Genomic DNA, 22,222 nt, shown 5'->3' on the forward strand with positions numbered 1-22,222 from the left:
AAAGCATACAAAGTTTATTCCCAGTCTAAGATCGGATCGGACCGAAGGTTGCGGCAGTAGGATCGACAGCACGCAAGGGGGACTGGGCGGGTCCCCGACTTGCGCATTCTGCCTCTCCGGCCAGCTAAGCACCCGCACGCCCATTTCATGGGTTGGCTTAGGCATAGGGAGTTCATTCCATGTCTAAGCCCCAGTCAGATCGAGGGTTGCAGCAGCGGGACTGGCAGCACGCAGAGGGGGACCGGGTTGATCCTCGGCTTAGCACCCGCACGCTCGTTTCATGGGTTGACTTATGCATACGGAGTTCATTCCCAGTCTAAGATCAGACCGGACCGAGGGTTACGGTAGTAGGATCGACAACACGCTGGTGGGTACCGGGCCCCCGGCTTGCGCATTCTGCCTCTCCGGCCGACTGAATGCCCGCACGCTAGTTTAATGGGTTGGCTTAGGCATATGAAGTTCATTCCATGTCTAAGTATACGGAGTTCATTCCCAGTCTAAGATCAGACTGGGCCGAGGGTTGTGGCAGTAGGACCAGCACAAGATCGACAGCACGCAGGGGGGACCGAGCCAATCCACGGCTTACGCATTCTACCTCTCCAACCGGCAGCAGGACCGGCAGTGGGATCGATAGCACGCAGAGGGGGAACGGGCCGATCCTTGGCTTACGTATTATGCCTCTCTGGTTGGCTCAGCCCCCGCACACTCTTTTCGTGGGTTGACTTATGCATACGAAGTTCATTCCTAGTCTAAGATCGGATCGGGCCGAAGGTTGTGACTGCAAGATCGATAGCACGCAGGGGGGATCGAGCCGGTCCAACTTGCACATTTTGCCTCTCCGACTGGCTGAGTGCCCGCACGTTCGTTTTGTGGGTTGGCTTAGGCATACGGAGTTCATTCCATGCCTAAGATCAGACTGGACCGAGGGTTACGGTAGTAGGACCAGCAACAGGATCGACAGCATGCAGAGGGGACCAGGCTAATCCCCGGCTTGCACATTTTGCCTCTCCGACCAGTTGAGTGCCCGCACGCTCGTTTCGTGGGTCGACTTAGTCCTCGACTTACGCATTATGCCTCTCCGGCCGGCTGAGCACTCGCACACTCCTTTTGTTGGTTAACTTTGGCATGCGGAGTTCATCCCCGGTCTAAGCATACAGAGTTCAATCCCAGTCTAAGATCAGATCGAACCGAAGGTTATGGTAGCAGGATCAGTAGCACGCAGGTGGGACCGGGTCGATACCCTGCTTGGGCATTTTGCCTCTCCAGTCGACTGAGTGCCTGTACGCCCATTTAGTGGGCTGGCTTAGGCATAGGGAGTTCATTCCATGTCTAAGCCCTAGCCGGATCGAGGGTTGTGGCAGCGGGACCGATAGCACGTAGAGAGGTACCGGGCCGATCCCTGGCGTGCGCATTATGCCTCTTCGACCGGCTTAGCGCCGGCACGCTCATTTCATGGGTTGACTTATGCATACGGAGTTCATTCCCAAACTAAGATCAGACCGGATCGAGGGTTGAGGCAGCAGGATCGACCGCATGCAGGGGGGATCGGGCCGATTCTCGACTTGTGCATTCTGCCTCTCCGGCTGGCTGAGCGCCCGCACACTCGTTTCGTGGGTTGGCTTAGGCATACGGAGTTTATTCCCAGTCTAGGATTTTGAGCCACGGTGCACATGTTGGGCTCGGGCATGTGCTGGTGCTGCATTTTTTCCCCCGGGGCACCATTGCCGGAGCATCGTCGGAGCATCACCGGAGAGCCTAATCGACGGCATTGGGGGTTCCGGCGACTGGGGGTGCCGGGGGGTGTGCGCACATGATGTGCGATGGGTGCTGGTACTTGGGCCTTATATTGGCCCCCTATCCCTCATCAAACCTCAAGAACTCACACCCCCTTAAAGAGCATTTGAGATTTTATAGGTTTGCTGCCAATAGCCATTAAAGTGTCTGAAATGGGGACACTTTTTTCAAACAGTCACAAATCTTCTCCACTTCGAGTTTTTAGCTGAATTTTTTTATGCGTGCCAACAAAAATACAAGGATCACCTCTACCAAATTTGGGGACAAAACTCTTTCTAAAAAAATTTTAAAAAATCCCGAACCGCAAAATGTTTCAAAAATCATGAAAAATAGAAAACGGGTCATCTTGCCACGAAACTTCACATGAAGGCTTAGGGGACCATTGTATGAATTTACAAGCCATAAAAATGGCATTGGCATGGTAGAAATATGAAGATGTGATTGAACCCACCTACCACATGTTCGATCCCCGGCTTACGCATCTTGCCTCCCTGGTCAGCTGAGCGTCCGTACACTCGTTTCGTGGGTTGACTTAGGCATACGAAGTTCATCCCCAGTCTAAGCATACAGAGTTCATTCCCAATCTAAGATCAGATCGGATCGAGGGTTGCGATAGCAGGATCGGCAGCAGGATCGGCAGCACGCAGGGGGGACCGAGTCGATCCTCGGCTTGCGCATTCTGCCTCTCCGGCCAGCTGAGCGCCCGCACACACGTTTCATGGGTTGGCTTGGGCATAGGGAGTTCATTCCATGTCTAATTCCCACCCGGATCGAGGGTTGTAGCAGCGGGACCGACAGCATACAGAAGGGGACCGGGCCGATCCCTGGCTTGCACATTATGCCTCTCTGTCTAGCTCAGCGCTCGCACACTCGTTTCGTGGGTTGACTTAGGCATATGGAGTTCATTCCCAGTCTAAGATTAGACCGAACCGAGGGTTGTGACAGCAGGATCAACAGCACGTAGGGGGGATCGAGTCGATCCCTGGCTTGCGCATTCTGCCTCTCTGGTTGGCTGAGCGCCCGTACGGTTGTTTCATGGGTTGACTTACGCATACAGAGTTCATACCCTGTCTAAGCATACAGAGTTCATTCTCAGTCTAAGATCGGATCGGATCGAGGGTTGCGACAGCAGGATCGGTAGCACGTAGGGGGGATCGGGCCGATCCCCAGCTTGCACATTCTGCCTCTCCGACCGACTGAGCGCCCGCATGCTCATTTCATGGGTTAGCTTAGGCATACAGTGTTCATTCCATGTCTAAGCATATGGAGTTCATTCCCAGTCTAAGATCGCATTGGACCGAGGGTTGCGACAGTAGGACCAGCAGCGGGATCGGCAACACGTAAAGGGGGACCTGGTTGATCCCCGACTTGCGCATTATGCCTCTCCGTTTGGCCTCTCCGATCGGTTGAGCACCTGCACGCTCGTTTCATAGGTTGACTTAGGCATACAGACATCCCCAATCTAAGCATATGGAGTTCATTCCCAGTCTAAGATCGGAACGAACCATGGGTTGCGACAGCAAGATCGGCAGCACGCAAGGGGGCCGAGCCTATCCCTAGCTTGCGCATTCTACCTCTCCAGCTAGCTGAGCCCGCGCATGCCTGTTTCGTGGGTTGGCTTAGGTATAGCGATTCAGTCCATGTCTAAGCCCCAGCCAGATCGAGGGTTGTGGCAGCAGGACCGACAGCACGCAGAAGAGGACCGGGTCGATCCCCACCTTGCGCATTATGCCTCTTCGGTCGGCTTAGCGCCCGTACGCTCGTTTCATGGGTTGACTTATGCATACAGAGTTTATTCCCAGTGTAAGATCAGATCGGATCGAGGGTTGCTGCATCTGGATTGACAGCATGTAGGGGGGACCGGGCCGATCTCCGACTTGCGCATTCTGCCTCTTCAGCCAGCTGAACGCCGGCACGCTCGTTCTGTGGGTTGGCTTAGGCATACGGAGTTCATTCCATGTCTAAGCATACAGAGTTCATTCCCAACCTAAGATTTTGAGCCACAGTGCACATGTTGGGCTCGGGCATGTGCTGGTGCCGCATTTTTTTCGCCCGGGGCACAATCGTCGGAGCATCGTCGGAAAGCCCAACCGACGGTATTGGGGGTTCCGACGATTGGGGGTTCAGGGGGTGTGCACACATGATGTGTGATGGTTGCTGGTACTTGGCCCTTATATTGGCCCCCTATCCCTCATCAAACCTCGAAAACTCACACCCCCTTAAAGAGCATTTGAGATTTTATAGGTTTGCTGCCAGTAGCCATTAAAGTGTCTGAAATGGGGACACTTTTTTCAAACGGTCACAAAATCTTGTCCACTTTGAGTTTTTAGCTGAATGTTTTTATGCATGCCAAAAAAAAATACAAGGATCACCTCTACCAAATTTTGGGACAAAACTCTTTGTAAAAAAATTTTAAAAAATCCCAAATGGTAAAAAGTTTTAAAAATCGTGAAAAATAGAAAACGGGTCGTCTTGCCACGAAACTTCACATGAAGGCTTAGGGGACCATTGTATGAATTTGCACGCCATAAAAATGGCATTGGCATGGCAGAAATATGAAGATGTGCTTGAACCCACCTATCACCCGTTCGATCCCCGGCTTGCACATCCTGCCTCTCTGGTTGGCTGAGCGCTCGCATGCTCATTTCGTGGGTTGACTTAGGCAAACGGAGTTCGTCCCCAGTCTAAGCATACGAAGTTCATTACCAGTCTGAGATCGGACTAGACCAAGGGTTACGGCAACAGGATCGATAGCACGCAGGGGGGACCGGGTCGATCCCTGACTTTCGCATTCTGCCTTTCCGATCGGCTGAGCACCCACACGCTCGTTTCTTGGGTTGGCTTAGGCATAGGGAGTTCATTCCATGTCCAAGCCCCAGCTGGACCGAGGGTTGTGGTAGTGGGATCGGTAGCACGAAGAGGGGGACCGGGCTGATCCCCGGCTTGCGCATTATGCCTCTCCGGTCGGCTCAGTGCTCACACGCTCGTTTCATGGGTTAACTTAAGCATACGGAGTTCATTCCCTATCTAAGATTGGATCAGATCAAGAGTTACGACAATAGGATCGACAGCACACAGGGGGGACAGGGCCGATCCCCAGCTTGTGCATTCTGCCTCTCCGGTCAGTTGAGCGCCCGCATGCTGTTCCGTTGGTTGGCTTAGGCATACGGAGTTCATTCCATGTCTAAGCATACGGAGTTCATTATCAGTTTAAGATTTTGAGCCACGGTGCACATGCTGGGCTCGGGCATGTGCTGGTGCAGCATTTTTTTTGCCCGGGGCACCATCACCGGAGCGTCGCTGGAGAGCCTAACCGGTAGCATTGGGGGTTCCGATGATTGGGGGGCCGGGAGGTGTGCGCACATGGGTGTTGGTACTTGGCCCTTATATTGGACCCCTATCCCTCATCAAACCTCGAGAACTCACACCCCTTAAAGAGCATTTGAGATTTTACAGGTTTGCTGCCAGTAGCCATTAAAGTGTCTGAAATGAGGACATTTTTTTCAAACGGTCACAAAATCTTCTCCACTTCGAGTTTTAAGCTGAATTTTTTTGTGCGTGCCAAAAAAAATACAAGGATCACCTCTACAAAATTTGGGGACAAAACTCTTTCTAAAAAAATTTTCAAAAATCCCAAAACGTAAAAAGTTTCAAAAATTATGAAAAATAAAAAACGGGTCATCTTGCCACGAAACTTGACATGAAGGCTTCGGGGACCATTGTATGAATTTACAAGCCATAAAAATGGCATTGGCATGGCAGAAATATGAAGATGTGCTTGAACCCACCTACCATCTGTTCGATCCCCAGCTTGCGCATCCTGCCTCTCTGGTCGGCTGAGCGCCTGCACGCTCGTTTCATGGGTCGAATGAGGCATACAGAGTTCATCCCCAGTCTAAGCATATGAAGTTTATTCCTAGTCTAAGGTCGGACCGGATCGAGGGTTGCAGCTGCAGGATCGACAACACGCAGGGAGGATCGGGTTGATCCCCGACTTGTGCATTCTGCCTCTCCAGCCGGCAGAACGCCCGGATGCCTGTTTCATGGGTTGGCTTAGGCATAGGGAGTTCATTCCATGCCTAAGCCCCAGTCGGATCGAGGGTTGTGGCAGCGGGACCGACAGCACGTAGAGGGGGTTCGGGTTGATCCCCAGCTTGCGCATTATGCCTCTCTGATCAGCTCAGCGCCCGCATGGTCGTTTCCTGGGTTGACTTAGGCATACGGAGTTCTTTCCTAGTCTAAGATCAGACTGGATCGAGGGTTGTAGTAGCAGGATTGACAGCATGTAGGGGGGACCGGGCCGATCTTCTACTTGCGCATTCTACCTCTTCGGCCTGTTGAGCACCCGCACGCTCGTTTCATGGGTTGGCTTAGAAATACGGAGTTCATTCCACGTCTAAGCATACAGAGTTCATTCCCAGTCTAAGATCGAACCAGACTGAGGGTTGCGATAGCAGGACCAGCAGCAGGATCGACAGCACGCAGGGGGGACCGAGTCGATCCCTGACTTACGCATTTTATCTCTCCAGCCGACTGAGCGCCTGCATGCTCGTTTCGTGGGTTGGCTTAGGCATACGGAGTTCATTCCATGTGTAAGCCCTAACTGGACTGAGGGTTATGGCAGCAGGGCCGGTAACGGGATAGGCAGCACGCAGGGGGGACCGGGCTGATCCCCAGCTTGCGCATTCTGCCTCTCTAGCCGGCTAAGCGCCGGCACGCCCGTTTCATGGGTTGGCTTAGGCATAGGGAGTTCATTCCATGTCTAAGCCCCAGCCGGACCGAGGGTTGTGGTAGCGAGACCGACAGCACATAGAGGGGGATCGGGCTGATCCTCGGCTTGCGCATTATGCCTCTTCGGTAGGCTCAGCACCCGCACACTTGTTTCGTGGGTTGACTTATGCATACGGAGTTCATTCCCAGTCTAAGATCAGACCAGACCAAGGGTTGCAGCAGCAAGATTGATAGCACGCTGGGGGGAATGGGCCGATCCCCGGCTTGTGCATTCTGCTTCTCCGGCCGGCTGAGCGCCCGCACGCTCATTCCATGGGTTGGCTTAGGCATACGGAGTTCATTTCATGTCTAAGCATATGAAGTTCATTCCCAGTCTAAGATTTTGAGCCACGGTGCACATGCTGGGCTCGGGCATGTGGTGGTACCACATTTTTTTCACCCAGGGCACCATCGTCGGAGCATCGTCGGAGCATCGCCGGAGAGCCTAACCGACGGATTTGAGGTTTCGACGATTGGGGCGGCCAGGGGAGTGTGTGCACATGATGTACGATGGGTGCTGGTTCTTGGCCCTTATATTGGCCCCCTATCCCTCATCAAACCTCAAGAACTCACACCCCTTAAAGAGCATTTGAGATTTTATAGGTTTGCTGCCAATAGCCACTAAAGTGTCTGAAATGGGGACTCTTTTTTCAAACGGTCACAAAATCTTCTCCACTTCGAGTGTTTAGCTGAATTGTTTTATGCATGCAAAAAAAAATACAAGGATCACCTCTACCAAATTTGGGGACAAAAATCTTTCTAAAAAAATTTTAAAAAATCCCGAACCGCAAAAAGTTTCAAAAATTGTCAAAAATAGAAAACGGATCGTCTTGCCACGAAACTTAACATGAAGGCTTAGGGGACCATTGTATGAATTTACAAGCCATAAAAATGGCATTGGCATGGCAGAAATATGAAGATGTGATTGAACCCACCTACCACATGTTCGATCCCCGACTTGTACATCCTGCCTCTCTGGTCAGCTGAGCGCCCGTACACTCGTTTCATGGGTTGACTTAGGCATACGAAGTTCATCCCCAGTCTAAGCATACAGAGTTCATTCCTAGTCTAAGATTGGACCGGACCGAGGGTTGTGGCAGCAGGATCGGCAGCACGCAGGGGGGATCGAGTCGATCCCCGGCTTGCACATTCTGCCTCTCCGGCCAGCTGAGCGCCCGCACACACGTTTCGTGGGTTGGCTTAGGCATAGGGAGTTCATTCCACGTCTAAGCATACAGAGTTCATTCCCAGTCTAAGATTTTCAGCCACGATGCACATGCTGGGCTCGGGTATGTGCTGGTGCCGCATTTTTTTCGCCCGAGGCACCATGGTCGGAGCATCGCCGGAGAGCCTAACCGACAGCATTGGGGGTTCCGGCAATTGGGGGGGTAGGGGGTGTGCGCACATGATGTACAATGGGTGCTGGTACTTGGCCCTTATATTGGCCCCCTATCCCTCATCAAACCTTGAGAACTCATACCCCCTTAAAGAGCATTTGAGATTTTATAGGTTTGCTGCCAGTAGCCATTAAAGTGTTTGAAATGGGGACACTTTTTTCAAACGGTCACAAAATCTTCTCCACTTTGAGTTTTTAGCTGAATTTTTTTGTGCATGCCAAAAAAAATACAAGGATTACCTCTACCAAATTTAGGGACAAAACTCTTGCTAAAAAGTTTTTAAAAAATCCCGAACCACAAAAAAGTTTTGAAAATCATGAAAAATAGAAAATGGTCGTCTTGCCACGAAACGTCACATGAAGGCTTAAGGGACCATTGTATGAATTTACATGTCATAAAAATGGCATTGGCATGGCAGAAATATGAAGATGTGCTTGAACCCACCTACCACCCATTCGATCCCCGGCTTGCGCATCCTGCCTCTCTGGTCGACTGAGTGCCCGCACGCTCATTTCGTGGGTTGACTTAGGCATACGGAGTTCATCCCTAGTCTAAGCATACGAAGTTCATTCCTAGTCTAAGATCGGATAGGACTGAGGGTTGCAACAGTAGGATCGGTAGCACGCAGGAGGGACCGGGCCGATCCCTGGCTTGTGCATTCTACTTCTCCGACCGACTGAGCGCCTGCACGGTACTGCCTGATCTGGTCCTCGAACTACCATAAGTCATTTGTTGGTTCCCAGCTTGCCTCATTGTCTGGAAGTCTCTTCCAGTGCACCTAGTACTCTTGTCTTGGCTGATAGTTCTTCCGTCTCACCTCTCGATCAGCTATGATGCTGTGGACCTCCTTCTCATATGAGGCATTTGCTCCCAATGGCGCACGCTTTGACTCTGCCCATCCTGGATCTCCCTCATCCTTATGGAACGGCTTGAGCATGCTCACATGGAACACTGGGTGTACCGTCAGCTTGGGTGGCATATCCAGCTTGTAGGCAACCTTGCCTACCCTTTTGACTACTCGGAAAGGTCCCTCATACCTCCAAACTAGGCCTTTGTGCAGCCCCCTATGGCGCACAATGGGATGCAGCATCACCAATACCAAGTCTCCAACCTGGAACTGCACATCCCGCCTATTCTGGTCTGCCCACTTCTTCGACCTCTTAGTCGCCTTGTGTAGGCAAACTCTGGCCAAGTCAGTTTGCTCTTGCCATGCCTTGGCAAACTTGTATGTTGCTAGATTCGACCCTATATAACCTGCAGCAATCGAATCGGGTGTTAGTGGTTGTTGCCTTGTCACAACCTCAAATGGGCTTTGGTTCGTTGCCTCGCTCCTTTGCAAGTTGTAGGAAAACTATGCAATATCTAGTAGCTGTGGCCAGTCCCTTTGTGTGGCACTCACATAGTGCCTGAGGTAGACCTTCAATAGTCTATTCACTCATTCTGTCTGCCCATCAGTCTGTGGATGCATGCTGGTGGAAAAGTTAAAGTCTGACCCCAACAGCTTGAACAACTCAGTCCAGAACCTGCCCGTGAAACGCTCGTCCCGATCACTAACAATGGTCATTGGCACTTCCTAGTACTTAACCATGTTTTTCTGGAACAATCGAGCTGCCTCCTCGGCTGGGCACTCCTTGGTTGCTGGAATGAAGATCCCATACTTAAAAAACCTGTCCACCACTACCATGATGCTTCCAAACCCTTCTGCTTTGGGTAGACTGACTATAAAGTCCAGAGAAACACTCTCCCATGGTCGCTCTGGCACTGGCAATGGCTCCAAGAGACCACCTGGTTTCTTGAGCTCCACCTTGTCCTATTGGCACACAAGACAAGTCTTCACATAGGCCTTCACATCGTCCCTCATGTACGGCCAGTAGTACCGATCCTCGATCAACACCAAGGTACGGCTCACTTCGGGGTGTCCAACCCACCTTGAATCATGGCATTCTTACAAAACTTCCTTATGGAGCTTCCCGTGCTATGGCACAAATAGTCTACTTCCCCTGGTGTACAGCAAGCCATCCTGCAACCAAAACCGCCTAGTCTTACCTTGCTGGGCGTACTCCATCAAAGCCTTGGCTGTAGGATCATGGACAATTCCCTCCTTGATGTGCGGCACCAGTGACCCCTCTGGTTGGCTAATGGCAACAAAGTTAGCCTTTCAACTCAGGGCATCTGCCACTAGGTTCACCAGTCCCAGCTTGTACTCCATCTGGAAATCAAATTCCGTAAGAAAATCTTGCCATCTCACCTGCTTGAGGGACAGCTTCTTCTGCATCTGGAAGTAGCTGGTTGCCACATTGTCCGTCCTAACCAAGAACCTCGACCCCAACAGGTAATGACGCCAAGTGCACAAGCAGTGCACCACTGCAGTCATCTCCTTCTCTTGGACCATGTACTTGTGCTCAGTCTCATTCAACTTTATGCTCTCGAACGCGACTGGACGTCTCTCCTGTATCAACACACCCCCTATGGCAAAGTCTGATGCATCCGTATGTACCTCATACGGCTTGGCATGGTCTGGCAAGGCCAAGACTGGCTCCCCGATCACAGCCTGCTTCAACCTATCAAAGGCTTCATGGCACCCTGCGCTCCACTCCCATTCTTTCCCTTTCTTGAGCAAGTCAGTCAATGGCGTGGCTATTGCTGAATGACCTTTGATGAAGCACCTGTAGTAGTTGACCAACCCAAGGAACGATCTCAACTCAGTGACCTTGGCTGGCGGTTGCCACTCCAAGATGGCGTGTATCTTGCCTTCATCCATGCGTATCCTGCCATCTCCCACTATGCGGCCAAGGAACGGGATCTCCTGCTGGGCGAATAAGCACTTCTCCCTCTTGACAAATAGCTTGTGCACCCGTAACACCTCGAACACCTATCTCAAGTGGTCTACATGCTCTCCTAAAGTCTAGCTATAGATCACAATGTCATCCAAATAAACCATAATAAGCCGATCAAGGAATGACTAAAGTACCTTGTTCATAAGGGTGCAGAATGTTGCTAGGGCATTTGTGAGCCTGAAAGGCATCACCAAGAACTCATACGAACCATGCCGAGTGACACATGCTATCTTTGGCTCATCTCCCTTTGCGATCCTGACTTGATAGTAGCCTGACCTCAAATCTAGCTTGGTGAACCACTTTGCGCTCCCAAGTTGATCGAACAAGTCTGCAATGAGTGGGATGGGGTACTTGTTCTTGATGGTCAGCTTGTTCAAAGCTCGGTAGTCTATGCATAGCCACAACAACCCATCATGCTTGCATTGAAATAGAACCAGTGCACCATAGGGTGCTTTCGATGGCCTGATGAAGCCAACATCAACTAACTCTTTAGCTACTTCCTCAACTCCTCTAACTCTGGTGGAGACATTCGGTAAGGGGCTCTAGCTGGTGGCTTGGCCTCAGACACCAGCTCGATCTTGTGGTCCACCTCTCTCTTAGGTGGTAGCTTGCTAGGTAACTTTGTGGGCATCACATCACTAAAGGTCTTTAGCACCTTTAACACCTCCAAGGGTGACTCGATCTCCTTCTCCCTTGGCTCATCATATTTCAGGGCTGCCAAGAAGGTGTCTTCTTGTCTGTTTACCGCCTTGGCAAATTGGATGGTTGACACCACCTACGACCCAACTCCAGACCCTCTCCTTAATGGCACTAGGCATTGGCACCGTGCATCCAAGATGCAAACACAATCGGCAAAAGGCACGATGAGGGTGTTAATCCGAACAAGGAAATCCAACCCAATCACAAACTCATAGTCGTCAAGGGGTATTACCTCAATGGTCTCCTTGCCTTTCCAGTCTCCAAGCTGCAACTTCACTCCTCGCATACTCCAATGGCTGGAACTTCCTTGGAGTTCACCGTTTTGATGGTACCAGTCCCTTTCTGCACCTTTAGTCTGAGCTTCCGGGCTCTATCACCTGAAATAAAAAGATGTGAAGCACCTGTGTCCACCAGTGTGCTCACCTTCTAACCCGCAACCATCAGATCCGTAAACATTAAGCCCTTTGGCTTGCGGTTCCCTTTACTCTGGACAACATTGAGCACCAACGACCCAAGCTTTGCTGCCCCTAACTCTGGCTCCTCATCAGACTCTTTGTCTACAGCAGCCAGCTTGCCCTTCTGTGGGTAATTACGCGCTATGTGGCTCCCTCCACATAGGTAGCATGCTAGTGGCTCTCGGTCCCCCTTTGCTTTCCACTTTCCTACTGGTGGCTTCCTCTTGCCATCCTTGGTTAAACGATCTCGGTCTCCATCCTTAGACTCCCGATCACAGTCTTTCCCCTTGGATTGCTTCTTTCGATCTCTATCGTCCCTGCCCTTACCCTTAGGCTTGGTAGACTCGAACTTGTTCAGAGGCTTGAACTCTATCAAGGCCTTGGCAATAGTCATGGCTTTAGCCAAGTCATGAAATCCTCTCCTTTGTAGCTCATGCTTCACCCACGGCTTTAGCCCATCCATGAAAGCAAATAAGGCGTCCTTCTCACCTAGATCTGAGATCTATATCATCAGTTCAGAGAATTTCTGGACATACTCCCTTATGTTCCCTTGCTGGCTCAGCCTGTGCAACTTTCCCCGCGCCTCATCATCAATATACTCTGGGTAAAATTGTTCTCTGAACTCCTTTTGGAACTCTGCCCAGGTTCTAATCTTGGTGCTCCCATGCCTGACATCATCACACCTATGCCTTAACCACAATAAGGCTACATCAGTGAGATACATAGCAGCGGTGCTTACCTTTATCGCCTCGTCTTGCATGCCCATGGCTTGGAAGTACTGCTCCAGACCCCAAAGGTAGTTATCTACTTCCTTGGCTGCCTTAGTCCCCTTGAACTCCTTAGGCTTGGGGACATCCAATCTGGACTTGGACACTCCAGTAAACATGCCATTCCCAATGGCAGTCTTGCAAGCAACGAGCTCACTGGTAAGCTCCTCCATCCGCTAGCGCATGGCCTCCATGCCATCACGTAAGGTCAGCACTTCAGCCTCTAAGGTCTGATTCTTTTGGGTGAACATGTCCAAGCCTTTGTTGAGAGTAGCTTGCAGCTTACTTTGGATCTCCTCCCCCATGGAGTCTAGCGATGCAATGTGAGTCTCTACCCCTTCAAGCTTTTCCCCCATGTCGCCCATGGTCACCTCCACCTTGGCCAGCCTATCGTCCATGGTAGACCAGATATCTCTAGAATTGGCTTTCCTCCCTCTTCCATGCCCATGCTCCTGGGCCTTTGGTTGTTGGTGAGCAGCATCACTTTGGGATGTCATCTTCTCTAACCTGCACAACACAAACACGCAGAATCGAACTTGCTCTGATACCAACTGTCACGGGCTCCGACCTTAGACTCAAAAACCGTACAGCCTTAGGCTTGGAATCTCCTCCTTTATGCCTAAGTCAGCCTAAAACACAAGCGTACGGGCACTAGAACAATAGGAAGGGCTGATTACGCAAGTTAAAGAGATACAAGATAAGAAGGTAGAATTCTGGAAATGCTCTTGTATTCACTGAAACAGAAGTGTTTGATGGTGTACAAATGAGGGAAGAGCAGCCCTCTATTTATAGTTGAGGCTCCAGCTTACACTTAATGGCAATATCCCTAGAATAAAGGCTAAAATCATGGGATTATATAGATTACAATCAATCAGGATGCTAACTCTTGATTTTCAGGGTCAACCAAATCTGCCAGGATGCTGCTGCAGATCCTGCCTGCTTCCAGAAGCTTCCCTTGCGTGTCCAGCACCTTGGCCCTTTTGGATGTGGTGCGGGAAGCTTGTATGCCAGCCTTGGTCTCATGGGCTGGCCTGCAAGTTGGGCGGGCGTTCTGAACTCGTTTGCTAGGCTTTACGCGTAGATACCCTCCAGCAGGCCTGGTCTGCGGGCCTCAACCTCTGGCTCACCTGTTGGTGCGCTTGATGTGCCTGGTGCACCCACCCAGGGTGTGACACTTGGCCCTTATAATGGCCCCATATTCCTCATCAAACATCAAGAACTCACACCCCCTTAAAGAGCATTTCAGATTTTATAGGTTTGTTGCCAGTAGCCATTAAAGTGTTTGAAATGGGGACACTTCTTTCAAACGATCACAAAATCTTCTCCACTTCGAGTTTTTAGCTGAATTTTTTTGTGCATTCCAACAAAAATACAAGGATCACCTCTACCAAATTTGGGGACCAAACTCTTTCTAAAAAAATTTTAAAAAATCTCGAACCGTAAAAAGTTTTGAAAATCGTGAAAAATAAAAATAGGTCATCTTGCCACGAAACATCACATGAAAGCATAGGGGAAAATTGTATGAATTTACAAGCCATAAAAATGGCATTGGCATGGCTGAAATATGAAGATGTGCTTGAACCCACCTACCACCCGTTCGATCCCCGGCTTGCGCATCCTGCCTCTTTGGTCGGTTGAGCACCCACACGCTCGTTTCATGGGTTGACTTAGGCAAACGGAGTTCATCCCCAGTCTAAGCATATAGAGTTCATTCCCAGTCTAAGATCAAATCGGACCGAGGGTTGCGACAGTAGGATCAGTAGCACACAGGGGTGACCAGGCTAATCCCCGGCTTACGCATTATGCCTCTCCAACCGGTCGAGCTCCCGGACGCCTGTTTCGTGGGTTGGCTTAGGCATAGGGAGTTCATTCCATGTCTAAGCCCCAACCGGACTGAGGGTTGTGGCAGCGGGATCGACAGCACACAGAGCGGGATCAGGCTGATCCTAGGCTTGCGCATTATGCCTCTCCGACCGACTCAGCGCTCGCACGCTTATTTCGTGGGTTGACTTAGTCTTACGAAGTTCATTCCCAGTCTAAGATCAGACGGTTACGGTAGCAGGATCGATAGCACGCAGGGAGGGATCAGGCCGATCCCTGGCTTGCGCATTCTACCTTTCCGGTCGGCTAAGCGCCCGCGCGCTCGTTTCGTGGGTTGGCTTAGGCATACGACGTTCATTCCATGTCTAAGGATACAAAGTTCATTCCCAGTCTAAGATCGGACTGGACCGAGGGTTGCGGCAGTAGGACCAGCAGCAGGATCGGCAGCACGTAGGGGGGGACCGGGCCGATCCCTGGCCTACACATTCTGCCTCTCTGACCGGCTGAGCACTTGCACACTCGTTTCGTGGGTTGGCTTAGGCATACGGAGTTCATTCCATGTCTAAGCCCCGGTTGGACCGAGGGTTGTGGCAGCAGGACCGACAGTGGGATCGACAGCACGCAGAGGGGGATCGAGCTGATCCCCGATTTGTGCATTATGCCTCTTCGACCGGTTGAGCGCCCGTACACTCATTTCATGGGTTGACTTAGGCATACGAAGTTTATCCCCAATCTAAGCATACGGAGTTCATTCCCAGTCTAAAATTAGACCAGACCGAGGGTTGCGGCAGCACGCAGGAGGGACTGGGCCGATCCCCAGCTTGCGTATTCTGCCTCTCCGGCTGGCTGAGCACCCTGCATGCCCGTTTCATGGGTTGGCTTAGTCATAGGGAGTTAATTCCATGTCTAAGCCCCAGCCGGGCCAAGGGTTGTGGCAGCGGGATAGGTAGCACGCCGGGGGTATCGGGCCGATCCTCGGTTTGCTCATTCTGCCTCTTCGACCGGTTGAGACCCCGCACGCCCATTTTGTGGGTTGGCTTAGGCATAGGGAGTTCATTCCATATCTAAGCCCTAGCTGGACCGAGGGTTGTGGCAGCAGGATCAGCAGCATGCAGAGGGGGACCGAGCCGATCCTTGGCTTGCGCATTATGCCTCTTTGATCGGCTCAGCGCCCGCACGCTTGTTTCATGGGTTGACTTATGCATACGGAGTTCATTCCCAGTCTAAGATTAGACCAGACCGAGGGTTGCAGCAGCAGGATCGACAACACGTAGGGGGGATCGGGCTGATCCCTGGCTTGCGCATTCTGCCTCTCTGATCGGTTGAACACCCACACGCTCGTTTCGTAGGTTGGCTTAGGCATACGGAGTTCATTCCACGTCTAAGCATACGGAGTTCATTCCCAGTCTAAGATTTTGAGCCATGATGCACATGCTGGGCTCGGGTATGTGCTGGTGCTGCATTTTTTTCGCCCGGGGCACCATGGTCGGAGCATCGCCGGAGAGCCTAACCGACGGCATTGGGGGTTCCGATGATTGGGGGGGCAGGGGGTGTGTGCACATGATGTACAATGGGTGCTGGTACTTGGCCCTTATATTGGCCCCCTATCCCTCATCAAACCTCAAGAACTCACACCCCCTTAAAGAGCATTTGAGATTTTATAGGTTTGCTGCCAGTAGCTATTAAAGTGTTTGAAATGGGGACACTTTTTTCAAACGGTCACAAAATCTTCTCCACTTTGAGTTTTTAGCTGAATTTTTTTTTGCATGCTAACAAAAACACAAGGATTACCTCTACCAAATTTAGGGACAAAACTCTTTCTAAAAAAATTTTAAAAAATCCCGAGCCGCAAAAAAGTTTTGAAAATCATGAAAAATAGAAAACGGTCGTCTTGCCACGAAACTTCCCATGAAGGCTTAGGGGACCATTGTACAAATTTACATGTCATAAAAATGGCATTGGCATGGCAGAAATATGAAGATGTGCTTGAACCCACCTACCACCCGTTCGATCCTCAGCTTGTGCATCCTGCCTCTCTGGTCGGTTGAGCGCCCGCACGCTCGTTTTGTGGGTTGACTTAGGCATACGAAGTTCATCCCTAGTCTAAGCATACGAAGTTCATTCCCAATCTAAGATCGGACAGGACCGAGGGTTGCAGCAGTAGGATCGGCAGCACGCAGGGGGGACCGGGCCGATCCCTGGCTTGTGCATTCTGCCTCTCCAGTCGACTGAGCACCTGCACGCCCATTTCGTGGGTTGGCTTAGGCATAGGGAGTTCATTCCATGTCTAAGACCTAGCCGGATCGGGGGTTGTGGCAGCGGGATCGATAGCACGCAGAGAGGGATCGGGCCGAACCCCGGCTTACACATTATGCCTATCTGGCCGGCTCAGCGCCCGCATGCTCATTTCGTGGGTTGACTTAGGCATACGGAGTTCATTCCCAATCTAAGATCGGATCGGACCGAGGGTTGTGGCAGTAGGATCGATAGCACGTAGGGGGGACCGGGCCAATCCTCGGCTTACGCGTTCTACCTCTCCGGTTGGTTAAGCGCCCGCATGCTCGTTTTATGGGTTGGCTTAGGCATACGGAGTTCATTCCATGTCTAAGCATATGGAGTTCATTCCCAGTCTAAGATCGGATCGGACCAAGGGTTGCGACAGCAGGACCAGTAGCAAGATCGACAGCATGCAAGGAGGGATCAGGCCAATCCCGACTTACGCATTCTGCCTTTTCGACCGGCTGAGCGCCCGCACGCTCGTTTCATGGGTTGGCTTAGGCATACGGAGTTCATTCCATGTCTAAGCCCGAGCCAGACCGAAGGTTGTGGCAGCAGGACCGGCAGCGGGATCAATGGCACGCAGAGGGGGATCGGGTTGATCCTCGACTTACGTATTATGCCTCTCCGACCGATTGAGCGCCAGCACGCTTGTTTCGTGGGTTGACTTAGGTAGACGGAGGTGATCCCCAGTCTAAGCATACGGAGTTCATTCCGAATCTAAGATCGAACAGGACCGAGGGTTGCGGCAACAGGATCGACAGCACGGAGGGGGGATCAGGCCGACCCCCGGGTTGCTCATTCTGCCTCTCCGATCGGCTGAGCACCCACACACTCATTTCGTTGGTTGGCTTAGGCATACGGAGTTCATTCCATGTCTAAGCCCCAGCCGGACCGAGGGTTATGGTAGCAGGATCGACAGCACATAAAGGGGGATCGAGCTGATCCCCAGCTTGTGCATTATGCCTCTCTAGTCGGCTCAGCGCCCGTACGCTTGTTTCGTGGGTTGACTTAGGCATACGAAGTTCATTCCTAGTCTAAGATCAGACCGGATCAAGGGTTGCGATAGCAGGATTGACAGCATGCAGAAGGGACCGGGCCGATCCTCGGCTTGCGCATTCTGCCTCTCTGGCCGGTTGAGCACCCGCACGCTCGTTTCATGGGTTAGCTTAGGCATACAGAGTTCATTCCATGTCTAAGCATACGGAGTTCATTCCCAGTCTAAGATTAGACCGGACTGAAGGTTGTGGCAGCAAGACCAGCAGCAGGATCGACAGCACGCAGGAGGGGACCGGGCCGATTCCTGGCTTGTGCATTCTGCCTCTCCGGTCGGCTGAGTGTCGACACGCTCGTTTCATGGGTTGGCTCAGGCATACGGAGTTCATTCCATGTCTAATCCCCACCCAGACCGAGGGTTATGGTAGCAGAACCGGCAAAGAGATCGGCAGCACGGAGAGGGGGACCTTGCTGATCCCCGACTTGCGCATTATGCCTCTTCGACCGGTTGAGCACCCGCATGCTCATTTCGTGGGTTGACTTAGGCATACGGAGTTCATCCCTAATCTAAGCATACGGAGTTCATTCCCAGTCTAAGATCGAGCCAGAACGAGGGTTGCGACAATAAGATCGGCAACATGTAGGGGGGACCGGGCCGATCCCCGGCTTACGCATTCTACCTCTCTAGCCAGCTGAGCGCCCGCACGCCCGTTTCATGGGTTGGCTTAGGCATAAAGAGTTCATTCCATGTCTAAGCCCCAGCTGGACCGAGGGTTGTGGCAGCGAGACCGGCAGCATGCAGAGGGGAATCGGGCCGATCCTTAGCTTGCTCATTATGCCTCTTCGGTTGGCTCAGTGCCCGTACGCTCGTTTCGTGGGTTGACTTATGCATACGGAGTTCATTCCTAGTCTAAGATTGAACCGGACCAAGGGTTGCAGCAGCAGGATCGATAGCATGCAAGGGGGGACCGGGTCGATCCCCGACTTGTGCATTCTGCCTCTCTGGCTGGTTGAGCGCCCGCATGCTCGTTTTGTGGGTTGGCTTAGGCATATGGAGTTCATTCCATGTCTAAGCCCTAGCCAGATCGAGGGTTGTGGCAGCAGGACAAGCGATGGGATCGACAGCACGCAAAGGGGGATCAGCCTGATCCCCGGTTTACGCATTATGCCTCTCCGGTCGGCCTCTCCGACAGGCTGAGCGCTTGCATGCTCGTTTCGTGGGTTGACTTCGGCATACGGAGTTCATCCCCAATCTAAGCATACGGAGTGCATTCCCAGTCTAAGATCAGACCGGACCAAGGGTTGCGACAGCAGGATCAGTAACACGTAAGGGGGACCGGGCCATCCCTGACTTACGCATTCTGCATCTTTGGCCGACTGAGCCCCCGCACGCCCGTTTCATGGGTTGGCTTAGGCATAGGGAGTTCATTCCATGTCTAAGCCCCAGCCGGACCAAAGGTTGTGGCAGTGGGATCGGCAACATGTAGAGGGGGACTGGGCTGATCCCCAGCTTGTGCATTATGCCTCTCCAGCTGGCTCAGTGCCCACATGCTCATTTTGTGGGTTGACTTAGGCATACGAAGTTCATTCCTAGTCTAAGATCAGACCGGACCAAGGGTTGCGGTAGCAGGATCGACAGCACGCAGGGGGATCGAGCCGATCCTCGGCTTACGCATTCTGCCTCTCCAGTCGACTGATCCCCGGCTTGCGCTTTCTACCTCTTCGGCCAGTTGAGCACCCATACGCTCGTTTCATGGGTTGGCTTAGGCATACGGAGTTCATTCCATGTCTAAGCCCCAGCCAAACCGAGGGTTATGGTAGCAGGACCGGTAGCGGGATTGGCAACACACAAAGGGGGACCGGGCTGATCCTCGGCTTGTGCATTATGCATCTTCGACTGGCTGAGCACCCGCACGCTCGTTTTGAGGTTGACTTAGGCATACAAAGTTCATCCCCAGTCTAAGATCAGATCGGACTGAGGGTTGAGGTAGCAGGATCGACAGCACGCAGGGGGGACTTGGCCGATCCCTGGCTTGCGCATTCTGCCTCTCCGACCGCATGAGCACCCGCACGCCTGTTTCGTGGGTTATCTTAGGCATAGGGAGTTCATTCCATGTCTAAGCCCCAGCCGGACCGAGGGTTGTGGCAGCGAGACCGGCAGCACGTAGAGAGGGATCGAGCCATCCCCGGCTTGCGCATTATGCCTCTTCGGCCTGCTCAACACCCGCACGCTCGTTTCATGGGTTGACTTATGCATACGGAGTTCATTCCTAGTCTAAGATCAGACCGGACTGAGGGTTGCAGCAGCATGATCGACAGCACGCAGGGGGGGACCGAGCCGATCCCCATCTTCTGATTTCGGCCTCTTAGGCTGGCTGAGGGCCCGCACGCTTGTTTCGTGGGTTGGCTTAGGCATACGGAGTTCATTCCATGTCTAAGGATATGGAGTTCATTCCAGTCTAAGATTTTGAGCCACGGTGCACATACTGGGCTCAGGCATGTGCTGGTGCTGCATTTTTTTGCTCGGGGCACCATCGCCAGAGCATCACCGGAGAGCCTAACCGACGGCATTAGGGGTTCCGATGATTGGGGGGCCGGGGGGTGTGCGCACATGATGTGCGATGGGTGCTGGCACTTGGCCCATATATTGGCCCCCTATACCTCATCAAACCTCGAGAACTCACACCCCCTTAAAAAACATTTGAGATTTTATAGGTTTGCTGCCAGTAGCCATTAAAGTGTCTAAAATGGGGACACTTTTTTCAAACGGTCACAAAATCTTCTCTACTTTGAGTTTTTAGCTGAATATTTTTCCTATGCCAACAAAAATACAAGGATCACCTCTACGAAGTTTGGGGACAAAACTCTTTCTAAAAAAATTTTAAAAAATCCCGAACCGCAAAAAGTTTCGAAAATCATGAAAAATAGAAAACGGGTCGTCTTGCCACGAAACTTCACATGAAGGCTTAGGGGACCATTGTATGAATTTAAAAGCCATAAAAATGGCATTGGCATGGCAGAAATATGAAGATGTGCTTGAACCCACCTACCACCCATTCGATCCCCGGCTTGCGCATCCAGCTTCTCTGGTCAGCTGAGCGCCAGCACTTTCGTTTCATGGGTTGACTTAGGCATACGGAGTTCATCCCCAGTCTAAGCATACAGAGTTCATTCCCAATGTAAGATCGGACCGGATCGAGGGTTGCGGTAGCAAGATCGACAGCACGCAAGGGGGATCGGGTCGATCCCCGGCTTGCGCATTCTGCCTCTCTGGTCGGCTGAGCGCCCGCACGCCCATTTCGTGGGTTGGCCTAGGCATAGGGAGTTCATTCCATGTCTAAGCCCCAGCCGGACCGAGGGTTGTGGCAGCGGGACCAGCAGCACGCAGAGGGGGACTAGGCCGATCACCGGCTTGTGCATTATGCCTCTTCGACCGGCTCAGCGCCCGCACACTTGTTTCGTGGGTTTACTTATGCATATGGAGTTCATTCCTAGTCTAAGATCAGATTGGACTGAGGATTGCGGTAGCAGGATCGATAGCATGCAGGGGGGACCAGGCCGATCCCCGACTTGGGCATTCTACCTCTTCGGTCGACTGAGCGCCCGCACGCTCATTTCATGGGTTGGCTTAGGCATACGGAGTTCATTCCATGTCTAAGCATACGGAGTTCATTCCCAGTCTAAGATTTTGAGCCACGGTGCACATGCTGGGCTCAGGCATGTGCTGGTGCTGCATTTTTTTGCTCGGGCACCATTGCCAGAGCATCACCGGAGAGCCTAACCGACGGCATTGGGGTTCCGACGATTGGGGGGGCTGGGGGTGTGTGCACATGATGTGAGATGGGTGATGGTACTTGGCCCATATATTGGCCCCCTATACCTCATCAAACCTCGAGAACTCACACCCCCTTAAAAAACATTTGAGATTTTATAGGTTTGCTGCCAGTAGCCATTAAAGTTTCTAAAATTGGGGACACTTTTTTCAAACAGTCACAAAATCTTCTCCACTTTGAGTTTTTAGCTGAATATTTTTCCCATGCCAAAAAAAATACAAGGATCACCTCTACCAAATTTGGGGACAAAACCCTTTCTAAAAAAATTTTAAAAAATCCCGAATCGTAAAAAGTTTCAAAAATCATGAAAAATAGAAAACGGATCATCTTGCCACGAAACTTCACATGAAGGCTTAGGGGACCATTGTATGAATTTACAAGCTGTAAAAATGACATTGGCATGGCAGAAATATGAGGATGTGCTTGAACCCACCCACCACCCGTTTGATCCCCAGCTTGCACATCCTGCCTCTCTGATCGGCTGAGTGCCCGCACTTTCATTTTGTGGGTTGACTTAGGCATACGGAGTTCATCCCCAATCTAAGCATACAGAGTTCATTCCCAACGTAAGATTAG

Source organism: Durio zibethinus, chromosome 3 (genome assembly GCF_047325235.1).
Source record: "Durio zibethinus cultivar Kanyao isolate XHJ-2024 chromosome 3, ASM4732523v1, whole genome shotgun sequence".
Taxonomy (NCBI): Eukaryota; Viridiplantae; Streptophyta; class Magnoliopsida; order Malvales; family Malvaceae; genus Durio; species Durio zibethinus.